The 14,113-nt window shown below is 44.9% G+C and overlaps 1 protein-coding gene and 1 pseudogene across 1 annotated transcript in view; one reads left to right on the forward strand and one right to left on the reverse strand.

The window, feature by feature from the left end:
- Window positions 1-14,113, reverse strand: part of LOC126242655 (mitogen-activated protein kinase 1) — a 384,067-nt gene that overhangs the window by 104,894 nt on the left and 265,060 nt on the right. The window lies entirely within an intron of this gene.
- Window positions 9,708-9,825, forward strand: LOC126211066 (5S ribosomal RNA; annotated as a pseudogene).

The raw sequence follows: 14,113 nt of genomic DNA on the forward strand, positions 1-14,113 counted from the left end.
GAAGCGTTCAATAGAAGAGGAATTTGATATGGAGGCCACTGAATGAAATGCAAACAAAATATTGGTCAAATGCTGCACATGGAGCATAGTTTTTATATGGTTCAGAGACCTGAATATTACGAAAAGTAGAAAAAAGGCTGTAGGCACTGGAAATGTGATTATGGAAGACACTGCAGGATGTGAGTTGAGAAGAAGTGGGGAGAAATAAAATATCTTAAGATCTTACCAGGAAAATAAAGAAAAAACTGGGTAGGCCACTTCTTGAGGACAGTGCTTACTCTGGCACGAAACTGTGGGAACAGTAAAGGAAAAGAATGTCGCGGAAAGAAGTGATAACTACGCGGAAGTGAAGGGAGAAGCGCATGGCAGGAAGAGTTGACGGCCGGCCGAAGTGGCCGTGCGGTTAAAGGCGCTGCAGTCTGGAACCGCAAGACCGCTACGGTCGCAGGTTCGAATCCTGCCTCGGGCATGGATGTTTGTGATGTCCTTAGGTTAGTTAGGTTTAACTAGTTCTAAGTTCTAGGGGACTAATGACCTCAGCAGTTGAGTCCCATAGTGCTCAGAGCCATTTTTGAAGAGTTGACGGAGATCAGTGCCTGGACATACCGCAAGGCAACAGCTACAGGTGATGAATTACCGCTTCAGCCAAGCGCTGAAGTAGTCGCCACGAAGCAAACCGGACCCGAATAATGGGAATACACTCGCTACTATCGGCAAACCTATTAATTTTATTACAGTAGTAAACTGTATACACGACTATGACCGGAAGTGCACGGTCCTGGGCGATGCAACGCAGCGGCAAGTTAATCAGCGTAGCGGCGGATGCGCGACAGTCGGCATGCTTGATACTGCTTATCTGGGCTCCACAGGGTCTTTACAGCTGCCGCCACATTGCTGCTGTCGAACACAGCCGGTGCGTCCAGTTGGTGACGCATAGCTTCCGCGCTGACAACACGAAGTCAGTCAGATGAGGTCAAACTCCAGCTCAAATACAACTGAGTGCGTTTCAACTTAAGGGGCTCCGGAACGCCCTATACTTGCAATGTTAAAATAACGCTTATAAATTACATCTTTCCTCACAAAGTATTTGAGGTAGGAAGTTGAACTTTTTACAGATTATTTATTGGAATATGGGCTACAACTTAACACAGGGATTTTACAAAATTTTAGTTCAGTTATTAAAGATGATTTTTTTTTCAATTGTAATGAAAATTCACATTTTTTGCAATTTTTTATTTATATATTCAAAAATATACAGTTTTTTGGAAAAAGGCTGTGTTAAATTATGCAGAAGGTACTGTGTAACATTTACTGAAAGTTTGAAACAAATATGTTTGGAAGATCCTTAGAAAACATGTAATTAGTATGAGAAAATAAAAGTTTTGGGAATCGAGCGACAAAGATTGGATTAACTTTTTAGTGCATTCCAGGTCCATAGGATGGATTATCTTCATCCTCTGCAAACTACTCCTCCAGCTTCCTCTTGTTTCTCCTCCTGTTTACTCTTGCTTGTATTTCTAGACTCTTTACAGCCCTGTCTGCAGCCCGAAGGCGTTCCTTGTCTAAAGCAAGCATCGCTCGTACCATGTTAGAACCTTATCTTCATTCCCATATTTCTAAATACCTTGCACCTTACAATGTTGCCATCATTGAAAGTCGCAACAGCATCATACACACCAAAGTGAAGTGTTTCTATTCCAACAAATACAGTCTTGGGGATTCTCGACCATATAACACTATTTACACTTTCATTGGGGTTTTGAGTTTTTCCGTGAATACACTTTTTCAACAGTTCAGGTGCTGCTAAGTCTCTGAAAATAGGTTTTATCACCTCCATTATTGCATGAGGCAGACTATGCTTATGAGTGTACACTTCACCAGTTAGCAATCCTTTGTTATATTTACACCAACTGTCTTCTTCTTTGGGACACAAGCTATGTTGGGGATTTTCATAGTCTCTATTGTTTACAGTAATAACACATACCTTTGGCTTTCCAACATTTCTCCTTTTCTTAAAAGCCTTCAGAGGATTTCTAATAACTTTACTTTTACTCAGAGACTCAGAAAACAGAATTAATTACGAATATTTTCGAGATAACGACAGAGTAAATAAACATGAAACAGTCGACAATCACACCAGCGATATATATTGAACCATCACAGGTTAGCCACAACACATACTTTATCTCACATCACTAAAATGTACCTGATGAACACGGACGTTAATAATAACACCATTTGACAGCAGTTTAACAGCGCCACAGTGGGTCACGCCCATGTAGAACACATTTCAAAAAAAATTTAAAAATAGTTGTAGTCTTCGGAATTGAATAAATTATATATCTATTAAAAGGTAATAGTCTGCAGATTCAGAAAACGCAAAAAAGTAAAAATTGAACTTTTCATGATTTTGAGCCTTTCCGGAGCCCCTTAAGCACAATCGGGGACGTCGTAAACTTCACATCACATGGCACGCAATACAATTAGCAAATAAGACCCATCCAAAATATCTCTGGTCTACTCTGAGGTACAACGCGAGAATAAGAGAATGAAGGTGGAAGTCATAAATAATATACTTCGCAAGATCGCTGGAAGCACATGGGGCTCTCGACCACAAACCCTGAAAACGACGCCACTAGCAACGTGTTACTGTGCTGCGCAGTACGCGTGCCCAGTCCGGTACAAATCCACCCACACAAACATAGTTGGCAGGGCGCAGAACGCAATGTGTTTGCTCATTAGAAGTTGTTTGAAACCAACGCCACCAGACATTAGGCGTGAAGGAGCTGCCAACGCAGAGAGAACAAATCAGACTCCTCACGAAAACTTTCAATTACATGGACATCTTCCAGCACCGTTAAAGCTGAGGTCTAGAAGAACTTTCCTCGAAGACCACTTCAGTCTTGCAAAAAACTTCAGCTACAACAAGAAAACATTTGTGGATTCTTCGACTTGTGAATAACAGTACCTGGCCTCTCCCTTCGGAAACCCTTCCAACTGCGTATGAACAGAATTGGATCGTGTCAAGGTCATTAATTGTCTTCGCTCTGGAGTTGTTGATTCAGGAGTAATCGACGGAAATGACACTTCTCGCGGAATTGTGAGTGTGGTCTCAGAGATTTGGATCACCAGTATTATAGCTTCATAGTGATTTCCTTCATTTGTTTTTCATAGTACTAAGTATTGTATTTGTCTCTGACTCGAACAAAAAAAAAAAAAAATGCGGGGCGCCAGTGTTACCTGTCTTCTCCTACCGCAGATATTCCCGACTGTCGAGTAGCAGTAGTAGTAGTAGTAGTAGTAGTACTTTTAGCCTTGACCATGAAGACTGCGCAGGTGCAGCTCTCAACGCTAGTCTCCTCTTCACCTTGGCCTAATTACTGCAACCTACAAACCGTTTGAACTTGCTTCCTGTTTTGGAGCTTTTGTCTCCTCCTCCATCTCTTACCCACAGTCTTTCCTCCTGAACCAAATTGACAATTCTTTGATGCCCCAGGATGTCCTATCAACCGACCCTCTCTTTCAGTCAAATTGTATCTTTAACTTCTTTTCTTCCACATTTGATTCAGAAAATCTGCATTAGTTAACCGAGGTGCCATCTAATCTTCAGTATTATCCTTTAGTACGAGAGCCGTCCTCCCCTCATGAACCATGGACCTTGCCGTTGGTGGGGAGGCTTGCGTGCCTCAGCGATACAGATAGCCGTACCGTAGGTGCAACCACAACGGAGGGGTATCTACTGAGAGGCCAGACAAACGTGTGTTTCCTGAAGAGGGGCAGCAGCCTTTTCAGTAGTTGCAGGGGCAACAGTCTGGATCAGGCTGTTCCAACCGAGCTCCAGAGAGCCGGAGCGCTCCGGAGCGCTCACTGCGGCAGCTCGGAGCCCGCGTGGAGGGGGAAAGCGAACTCACTGCCCCCTGGCCGCATACAGCCGCAACTGACGCAATGATCCTTGTTCAATGACAGCTATGACTAGCCGCGGGAGCCTTGTACCTCTGTTGGAGGATACCTTTCTATTCATTGAGAGGGATGGTCGTCCGCAATGTCTTGTATGTCATAAAGTATTCAATTCTGCGAAGAGGTACAATATACAACGACATTATACACGTCTTCACGCTGCGCACTACGATCAGGTAGAAGGCGTTGCACGCAGAGAACTGGTAGCCAGGCTTAAGAACGACATAGCAGGAGACGTAAGTTCAAAAACAGTTTCGTAATACGGAGGGTATCAAAACATGCAACATAGTTCGTGTTCCGTAATGCGTTTATAATTTTCAGGTGAATGAGAGCGGAGAAAACACTACTGAATCTGCACTTCGAGCAAGCTACAGGGTCGCTCACATCATTGCGACAAGTGGCAAGCCATTTTCGGTGGGACCACTTGTAAAATCGTGCATGGTAGCTGTTGCAGAATGTTTGTTTCCAATGGAGGTGCAGGCAATTGAAGGGGTTTGCCTGTCGAAGCAAACAGTGTCTCGTCGAATCCTGGACATGGCAGCGGATTTAGAGACACAGCTCAGGAAAAAGGCGGAGAGCTTTGTTGCATTTTCGCTAGCGCTTGACGAAAGCACCGACATATCGGACTGTGCTCAACTTGCAGTCTTTGTGCGTGGTGTCGACATGGAGCTGCAAGTAACTGAAGAACTCTTGGATGTGGTACCACTCGATTACACCGCAATAGGACATGACATTTTTGAAGCTGTTTGTGAATCAGTGGACAATATGAATTTGCCGTGGGATAAGCTCCATTCTGTAGCGACAGACGGTGCACCACAAATGATCGGGCGTCACCAAGGTTTTGCTTCTCGTTTGAAAAATAAACTCAGGGACGAATTCGGGAAAGACATTTTGACTCTTCATTGTTTTATTCACCAAGAGGCACTGTGCTGAAACAGTAGAGCTAGGTGGCGTAATGAAAGATGTCGTGAAGTGTGTGAATTTTGTGCGGCGTCACGGTATGAATCATCGCCAAATCAAAGGATTCCTGAAAGATATGGAAGCGGAGTATGGGGATATACCTTACCACAGTACAGTTCGTTGGCTGAGTCGGGGAAAAGTTCTTTATGTTTTCTTTGCCATTCGTGAGGAAATATCCCTTTTTCTCGAAATGAAAGGGGAAGAATTGTGTTGTATGAAAGATATAAAATGGGTATCGGACCTGGCGTTCCTAGCTGATATAACTATGCATCTGAATAATTTAAATCTGTCACTGCAGGGCAAAGGGCAGCTAATCGTTGACATGCACGACCAGATCAAAGAGTTCATGGAAAAGTTACGTTTATTTGAGAGGCAGATGAGTAATGGACATTTAACGTTCTTCAGTCGTCTTGCTTCTTTAGAAATACCTGAAGGTACTACTTTCGGCGATTACCAAGCAAAGTTAAAGCAGCTCATCGCGTCGTTTGAAACACGATTCCGAGACCTCACTAGTTTGGAAATGGAACTTAAGGTGTTCAGCACTCCTTTTTCAGTTTCCCCCGATGACTTGTCACCGTCACTTCAATTGGAGATAATTGATTTGCAAAATTCAACTTTGTTGAAAGAGAGGTACTACAACACGTTGGATTTGTCACGATGGTATCGTTCATTACAGCAAAAAACATTTCCCAAGCTTCACAACAATGCCGCTCAGATCATGTGCATGTTTGGATCTACGTATTGTTGTGAGCAGCTTTTCTCAGTAATGAAAAGAGTAAAAAGTAAGGGACGATCGTTTCTTCAGGATGCAACAATGAAGGCCATCCTCCGCATTAACTCTGCGAACACTTTGACGCCTGATATTTCCGATCTTGTAATGAAAAGAAAATGTCAAGCTACAGAGACCCAATAAAGTTAGTATGTAATTTCTTGTAAAACAGTTGTTTCATATTTATTTCCTGAACATCGTATTTCCTGGTGTAGCATGTCACCACGTCTTAGCAGCTAAGAGTATGAGGTTGTCGATCTTGTAAGACGCAGCTGGCACATCAAAACGCTTGCCTTGCCGCCTGCCTCAGCCAGCCGTGCCACGTGCCGGCCCACTTGAATGGTCACAGCGAGCGTCACGGCTCCCTGGAGCAGGGAGCGCTCCGCAGCTCACAACGGAGCCGACGAGCTGGAACAGCCTGGTCTGGATGATTGACTGATATGGCCTTGTAACATTAACCAAAACGGCCTTGCTGTTGTGGTACTGCGAACGGCTGAAAGCAAGAGGAAATTAGGCCTACAGGCGTAATTTTTCCCGAGGGCATGCAGCTTTACTGTATGGTTAAATGACGATGGCGTCCTCTTGGGTAAAATATAGTCCCCCACTCGGATCTCCGGGCGGGGACTACTGAAGAGGACGTCGTTATCAGGAGAAGGAGCTTGCACAGGATAGATTAGCATGGAGAGCTGCATCAAACCATTCTCAGGACTGAAGACCACCACCACAACAACAACAACAACAACAACGAGAGCCTTTCAATAAGTAATGCTTTTTTTTGCGACGGTCTTACTCTTCTTCACTGGGAGGGCCAGTCTGCCCGCATGCCGCCACCGTACTGATCGACGTGGAAGCCAACGTCTTACTGCATCAATAACCTCCACATCAGCCATGTGCTACATCCCGCGGAGTGCATCCTTCATTGGACCAAACAGATGACGTGGGCAGGTGCGAGATTCAGGCTCTAGGGTGGATGAGGAAGAACACGCCAATGAAGTTCTGCGAGCTGCTCTCGGGTGCCCAGCACTATCAACAGGAACATCCAGTTCAGCAGCGAGATGTTTGATTTTGATCGGTCGATCGCCTCTAATGAGAGTGTCTGCACGTTCCAACACGGCAGGTGTCACAATTGTGTGCGGCCGGCCGGCACGCGGGAGATCGGACAAGGTGTGCGCGACGTTATTGCTTATGACGACAGACGCCTCGCCCAACGACTAGCCGTGCTTTTGTTCACGGTCAGGTCTCCGTAGATATTCTGCAAACGCCTACAAATCTTGCGACGCTCTGTTTTCCGCTAAAAGAAACTCAATGACGGCTCTCTGCTTGGTATGTACCTCCGTTTCAGACACCATTTTGAAGACTATGTAGAGCGCCGCCACCTATCGGAACTGATAGGGGGCTGAAGCGGGAATATTCCACGACGCCCCACAACAAATTACGAATTTTTTCAACTAAAAATGGCCGACAAAAAAAAATTTTGCATTACTTACTGAACGCCTCTCGAACATTTCAAATGATTTTATCCTCGTCTAGCCTGAACTGGTAACAGTCTACGTGTCATTTCTATACAAGTATAACGCTACACGACAGGCATATACTTTCAGCACAGACTTCCCTAGCGTCAAACTTATATTCGATGTTAATGCACTTTTCTTTATCAGAAACGCTACTCTTTCTACTTCGAATATTGACATTTATTTTACTGACCAAATAAAAAAACTGGTCTACTACTTTTAGTATCTCATTTCTTAATGTATTCCCTCAGCATCGCCTGATTTCTTCGACAATACTCAGTTACCCTTGTTTTAATTTGGTGATGTTTGTCCCATAACCTCTTTTCATGACACTATACAGTCTGTTCAACTGCACTAACACGCCTTTGCCTTCTATGGCCTCTTTCTCATAGGTATTACCTTGCACTTATTCGAATTTAAAGACAGCTGTCAACTACTCCACCAAGTAGGAACTGTGTCTCAGTCTTACATTTGCTTGACATCGTTCGACGACTATACTTCCTCGTAGACAACAGCACCTTCAGAGCTGCTGATCTTAACTTCATGCGACGTTTACGCATATCGACAGTATCAGACGAAGCTTCCTTTATTACCGGGCACGTGGTGCGTTCCACAGGTACTTGGAGCTCCAACAATCAACTGTATTCAATGCACGTGTTCGCTTCGATACGAGTCAATGTGGCCGCAGGAAAGGTTGCAAGGCAGTTTATTGCTTCGTCAGTGACAACGTGAGGCAACAAACGCCACTGGTAGTGTTTTGAAATGAGTGCGCACTCGCTTCGAAACAACGGGAAGCAGTCGATTACGACGGGTGGCAGGCCGTCCGCGAGCAAACTGCGGCCAGAAACGATCGCTCCCTTCACCCCGCGCCACAGGAACCGACGACGGCCGAGCTGCATGCTTCCTCTCCTGCTGCCGGCAGGCACATCCGTTTACTGTGAAAGTCATCCACGCCCACTTTCGTTATGGTCACTAGGAGTTGCGCCGCAGTCTCAACGGCAGTAGTGGCACTGGGCACGCGTTTACAAATAATTGAGCAACTCCAGAGTGAATTTTCTCTCTACAGCGGAATGTGTGCTGATATGAAACTTCCTGGCTGATTAAAACTGTCCCTCAGACCGGGACTCTAACCCAGAATCTTCACCTTTCGCGGGCAAGTGCTAAGCAAACTGAGCTACCAAGCACGACTCACCATCCCTCCTCGCAGCTTTACTTCCGATAATACGTCGTCTCCTATCTTCCATACTTCACGGTTTCGCAGGAGAAATTCTGCTTTGAGGACAGGTCTTGAGTCGTGCTCGGGTAGATCAGTTGGCAGAGCACTTGCCCACAAAAGGCAGGTACGAGTCCCAATGCGCCACACAGTTTTAATCTGTCAGGAAGATTAAATCGAGCAGTTTCTGACACGAGAGATACTCCTTCGGCGTAACAATCGAGAAAAAAAAAAGGTCGGTATTGCTTCAGTTGACTACACCGAAACTATCACCATTATAATTTAAGTATTAATGGGTCGGACGATATTCTTCGAATTCAACCCCGTGCTTACGATCCTCACTACATGTAGTGTATATTCCTTAGCCAGCTCTTTTTTCCCCATTTGAATGTGACCGATAAGTTTCGTCTATTTACTTACTAGAAATCTGTTGGTTCCCTCTGCCACCATCGCCTCCATCGATCCGTCATCTTCGAGCTTCTGTGACCCGCACGTAACAGTTCTTTAGCAATAGTAAGAGTCTTGCCCTTCTTCTGCGCCAAACTCCAGCTTGCGCCACAAGAAAGTTCGAAGAAGTTTTAACAAGCTTTTTAGTTGCTCCTCATTTGCTGTTTACGGCTCGATGCCATCCAAGAAAGTATCAAGTTTTCCGTTACCAAATCATATGGCAAGTCATGTACGCCGGATTTTGGATTGGAACAGGATTCATATGTAACATCGACAACAGAGCACTCACCAAATCGCCTTTATCAGGCTTCTGAAACACTTTCTGTTTCAATTCTCTATGCATTATTACTATAGGGTGGGGCAAATAAATGTGGCCCGGACGAGAGCATACAATTGGGTGTGAATGTATGCATATAACACCACCCCATGAAGCGCACACCACGTGAACGATTCCCACGTGATCCACACCGGTTTCCTGGAGCACATTACACAATCTTCACGCCTGACAGTTGTTTCGATAGGTCAGTCTGGTCGGGGCCCTAGCTGGCCACCCACCTCACCTGAAGTGTCAGTGTGCGATTACTTTGCGTGGGGAGCCGTCACGTCTAATGTGTATCGCAACAACAGTCATAGTCTTCAAGAACTGCAACATAACATTTCAGGTGAGACAGCAGCAATTCCAACTTAGATCCGCTTTCAGCAACTTGCTGATCAGGTCCAACCAAAACTGCTAAGAGATGAATGGAGGGCACTTTCAATATGTACTGTATTTCCTTTCCTCTGCTGTGTCAGTCTGTCTGGAACTCGATTTTCCGGGCCATTTTTATTTGCCCCGCCCTGTACTACTACCGCCAACGGCCTTGCCGCAGTGGTAACACCGGTTTCCGTCAGATCACCGAAGATAAGCGCTATTGGGCTGGGCTAGAACTTGAATGGGTGACCATCCGGTCTGCCGAGCGCTGTTGGCAAGCGGGGTGCACTCAGCCCTTGTGAGGCAAACTGAGGAGCTACTGCATTGAGAAGTAGCTGCTCCGGTCTCGTAAACTAACAACGGCCGGGAGAGCGGTGTGCTGACCACATGCCCCTCCACATCCGCATCCAGTGATACCTGTAGTCTGAGGATGACACGGTGGCCGGTCGGTACCGTTGGACCTTCATGGCCTGTTCGGACGGAGTTTAGTTTTAGTTTTTTTAGTACTACTACTACTACTACTACTACTACTACTACTACTACTACCACCACCACTACCACTATCACCACGTATTAAAAACCTTGTTTGCTTACTTGATGTTATCTAATCAAACTTTCGTTGCTCGCTCGTCCTTCACCCATTTTTTCCTTCAATAGTATTTCGCACTACTACTACTCTTGCTAGTCATCTTTCAATTCATTTTCATATTTTATTATCTATTGGTTCTATCAAATACACTTATTTATTCTCGGATGTTTATTTCTTTGTGTTTCAGGCGACAGAGAAACAGTGATTGCTTTTCCCTGATGGCGGCGTCACAATGTATTATGTTCTACCGCGTTCACCTCCCTTTTATGTAGCTTCGCCGTTGGAGTCTCGTTTCATCATTAGACGACCATTTTGAATCCATCGTAAATTATTATATAACACTTATAATATAATTTCGAGATAGTCGTCATATGTGACGTTCTTCGGCTGGCACATGTGGAATTTGTGCTCCCTGGCGATCAGTAACAGAAAATTACCCAAGTTTTAGTTACCAATCTAAAGGTCGGTTTGTGATGATCCCCTTTCCTCTCCCTTCTCGGCATGCTCATCATTTCAGTTTGCATCTCGCATTACCGCTACTCCCTTATATACTCATATGTACCTCCGCCTCTGTATTCTTTTCGTAGTCGTGCACGATTAAATATCACATTACACCTTCTACGGACCAAATTTAGGTTTATTAAGCATCTGGAGGGTGTGGATCGCCACAAAAACAAAACTTTCTCTCTTCGATTCATTATGTTATTTATTAGGCATTCTTCTCTTTGACTCGCTGCAAAGCGTCTTCATTTCTTACTTAATCAATACGTTCAATCCTGAGCATCTCTGTTTAAAAGCATGTAGTACTTTGATTTCTGTCGTAACAGGAGACTTCACAGACAAGTTATCTTCGATTTTCTTCATACGTGCCGAACTTTAAGCTTAGCATCCGTGTATCAATTTCCTAAAGCATACGACGTAATTCACTTAAAAGAACTCGAAAAAATTATCTTTAGAGACTATGTTTACCAGACTTTTTTTCCCTCCCCCCCCCCCTTCGAATTATCGTTCCTGTCATACCCACGAACACTGACCATTCCTCCCGAGATAACTTGCATTAATTTGGTGTACATATTTCGTACTGACAACGCTTGGAAGTATTCTTAACTGCAAAGTTGTTTTTTCTATGTCTTTTTAAATGTGTCGTACTGCTTCAGGAAACTGTTGTTGGGTGCTGAGCTCCAGATCCAACACGTATGGAGAAAACGGAAGCGGGAAGGACACGGCAGTCCTGCCTGCAACGCCCCTTCGTTGCAAGCTTCCCATGTGTCGCAGCCTTACATGGCTCTACTGCCAACTTGGCCTTTCATGGATCTTTACCTGATCTCAACGTTTACACTTTGGCTGTTTCCCGTTACAGAAAGCTTACTGCCACGTCTTTGTTCCATCTTCCTTCTTAATCCATTCTGAGGACGTTTAACAGTTCGCCATTAAACAAGCCCACCTGCTGCACACAGTCCTATCTCGCTTTATTGTAATATATGCATCGGCCAGCATCCGTGCCACTAAGCACCCGACTCAGTTCCTGTTCGCTGCTGGACATTAGCAAACATTTTCACTGTACTCAGGAGTAGCAGTAAGTAACAATGGTTAAGCAGCAGTATCAGATAGGCACGACGACGCACTGGGAAAGTGGATTCTGTAGTCACATTTATTAACGATTTAAGAAAAATTGGTATAAGAGGTCTGTTCAAAAAATTCCGGAACTCTGACCGCAAAATTTTTCTACGCTCCTTCGAAATACTCTCCTCCACAATTGATACACCGCTCCCAACGCCTTTTGCACTCCCGGAAGCACTCTTGGGACGCCTCTTGCTGGATCGCGCGAAGCGTCGCCTGCGAGTTTTCTCTTGTCTCGTCTATCGTTGCAAATCTTCGCCCTTTCAACAGGATTTTCAACTTTGGAAATAAAAAAAAAGTTTGCAGTAGACAGGTCTGGAGAGTACACAGGATGAGACAGCACAGTGATTTCGTTTTTTCGGCAAGTCACGCACCAACAGGGATGAATGTGCGGGTGCGTTATCGTGACGCAAGAGCCATGAATTGTCTCGCAACATTTCATTTCAGGCCGTTTCCTTCTCAAATTTTCTCGCAGGCGGCACAACACGTCCCGATATCGACATCGATTAACAGTTTAACCCCGTGGCCCGAATTCATGATGAACAAATCCTTCACAGTCAAAGAAAACTATCAGCAAAGCTTTGACATTTGACCTGACCTGACGAGCTTTTTTTGGTCTTTGAGAACCTCGCGGACCCATTGTGAAGACTCAAATGGTTCAAATGGCTCTGAGCACTATGGGACTTAACAGCTGAGGTCATCAGTCCCATAGAACTTAGAACCACTTAAACCTAACTAACCTAAGGACACCACACACATCCATGCCCGAGGCAGGATTCGAACCTGCGACCGTAGCGGTCGCGCGGTTCCAGACTGAAGCGCCTAGAACCGCTCGGCCATTCCGGCCGGCTGTGAAGACTCAATCTTGGTTTCATCATCATAACCAGTTATGATTCTCTTAAGGAACATCATCACCAGATGATGCTGTGTCAGGATTCCATAACATGATCCAACTGAAATGCTACAGTCGTCTGCAATCTCTCTCTGACAGTCTCCTGTTGGCACGCACAGTTTCGTTGACGTTCCTGACACGCGCGACGTCGGTAGACGTCGAAGGGCGGCCTAAACGACGGTGATTATTCACTTCCGTAGGGAAATTTTTAAACCGTGTGAAACATTCGTAACATCGAGTAAGGCTTTAGCACTCATCACTGTAGGCTTCCTGCATCATGTGGTGTGTCTCTGCAAATTTTTCTGAAGTTTCGCGCAAAATTTAATGCAGACGCATTGCTCCTCTAACTCCGCCATCTCGAAATTTGCGAACTATGCGACACAACGTTCTACTTAATACAGCACTGAACAATAACTAACATGCATACAACGATGAAAATTCCGGCAGTTACACATTAAACATAGGCGTGCGCAGGGACTCAAACCGCATTTCGCTCAAACACATCATTGGTGCGAAATTACGAATATTTCGGAATTTTTTGAACAGACCTCGTTTAGCGAGTTAAGACTGATCTTAAAGCTTACATATTGTGAGACATCAATTCGTAATGTGAGAAAGAGGCGGTCTAATGGATTCCATATATGAGAATCTACGGGAAAGTCCGTATTTTCGATGCATTTCTCGGCAGGACGAATAACGTAACCTTTGCTGAAGCCGCTATTTTGAAACGGCATACATTTCTGCTGAAGAGTTCAAATGCCGAGACGAGGGTCTGGAGACGTCTTTGTGACAAACGAGCAGCCTAATTAAATTCCTGAGAGAAATAACCTCTGGCGCCGCAGGCTTTTGCCTCGTCTCACTTTCACGTCCCCTCTGACAAAGTCATCGTTCCTTTGAGGAAGGTCTGACACGCAGCCAGCACATAAAAAAAAAGATGGAGAAAGTTTAATGACAGTCGGTTGATGAAAATAATTCGATAGGAACGAACGAGTCTATCCGCTGTATGGAAGGCAGCATGTGGTTAAAGTTCCTTCAGAATTTCGCGCCATTATTGGTTAATGTAGCTGAACTTAAACAGAGAATTTGTCTAGATTGCGTAGGTTTATTATTCCCTATGAAAGTTCCCGCCAAACCATCATGAAGTTTAAATAAAGTGAAAGGAAAAATGAGGAGCAACTTATACAGTAAGAGGAACGTCATGTAGTTCACCTTAACCGCACAGGCAAAGTCTGACGAAAGTTTAGCGTGACTGACTGTACGGAGTGGGGAAGAACCGGGCAGCGCGCGAAGCGTCGAGCCGGGCAAAATTTTCCGCATACCCGCAGGTCTGAAAAGCACCGACATGGAGTTGCGGACACAAAACAACAGCCAGCCGGTGAAGATTGTGCATCTGAACAGCTTGTCCCAGTTCACACATGACGAGCTAATTACGAGGCAAGTTCGTCACAAAGTAAGTTACACATT

Source organism: Schistocerca nitens, chromosome 1, assembly GCF_023898315.1.
Source record: "Schistocerca nitens isolate TAMUIC-IGC-003100 chromosome 1, iqSchNite1.1, whole genome shotgun sequence".
NCBI classification, from domain to species: Eukaryota; Metazoa; Arthropoda; class Insecta; order Orthoptera; family Acrididae; genus Schistocerca; species Schistocerca nitens.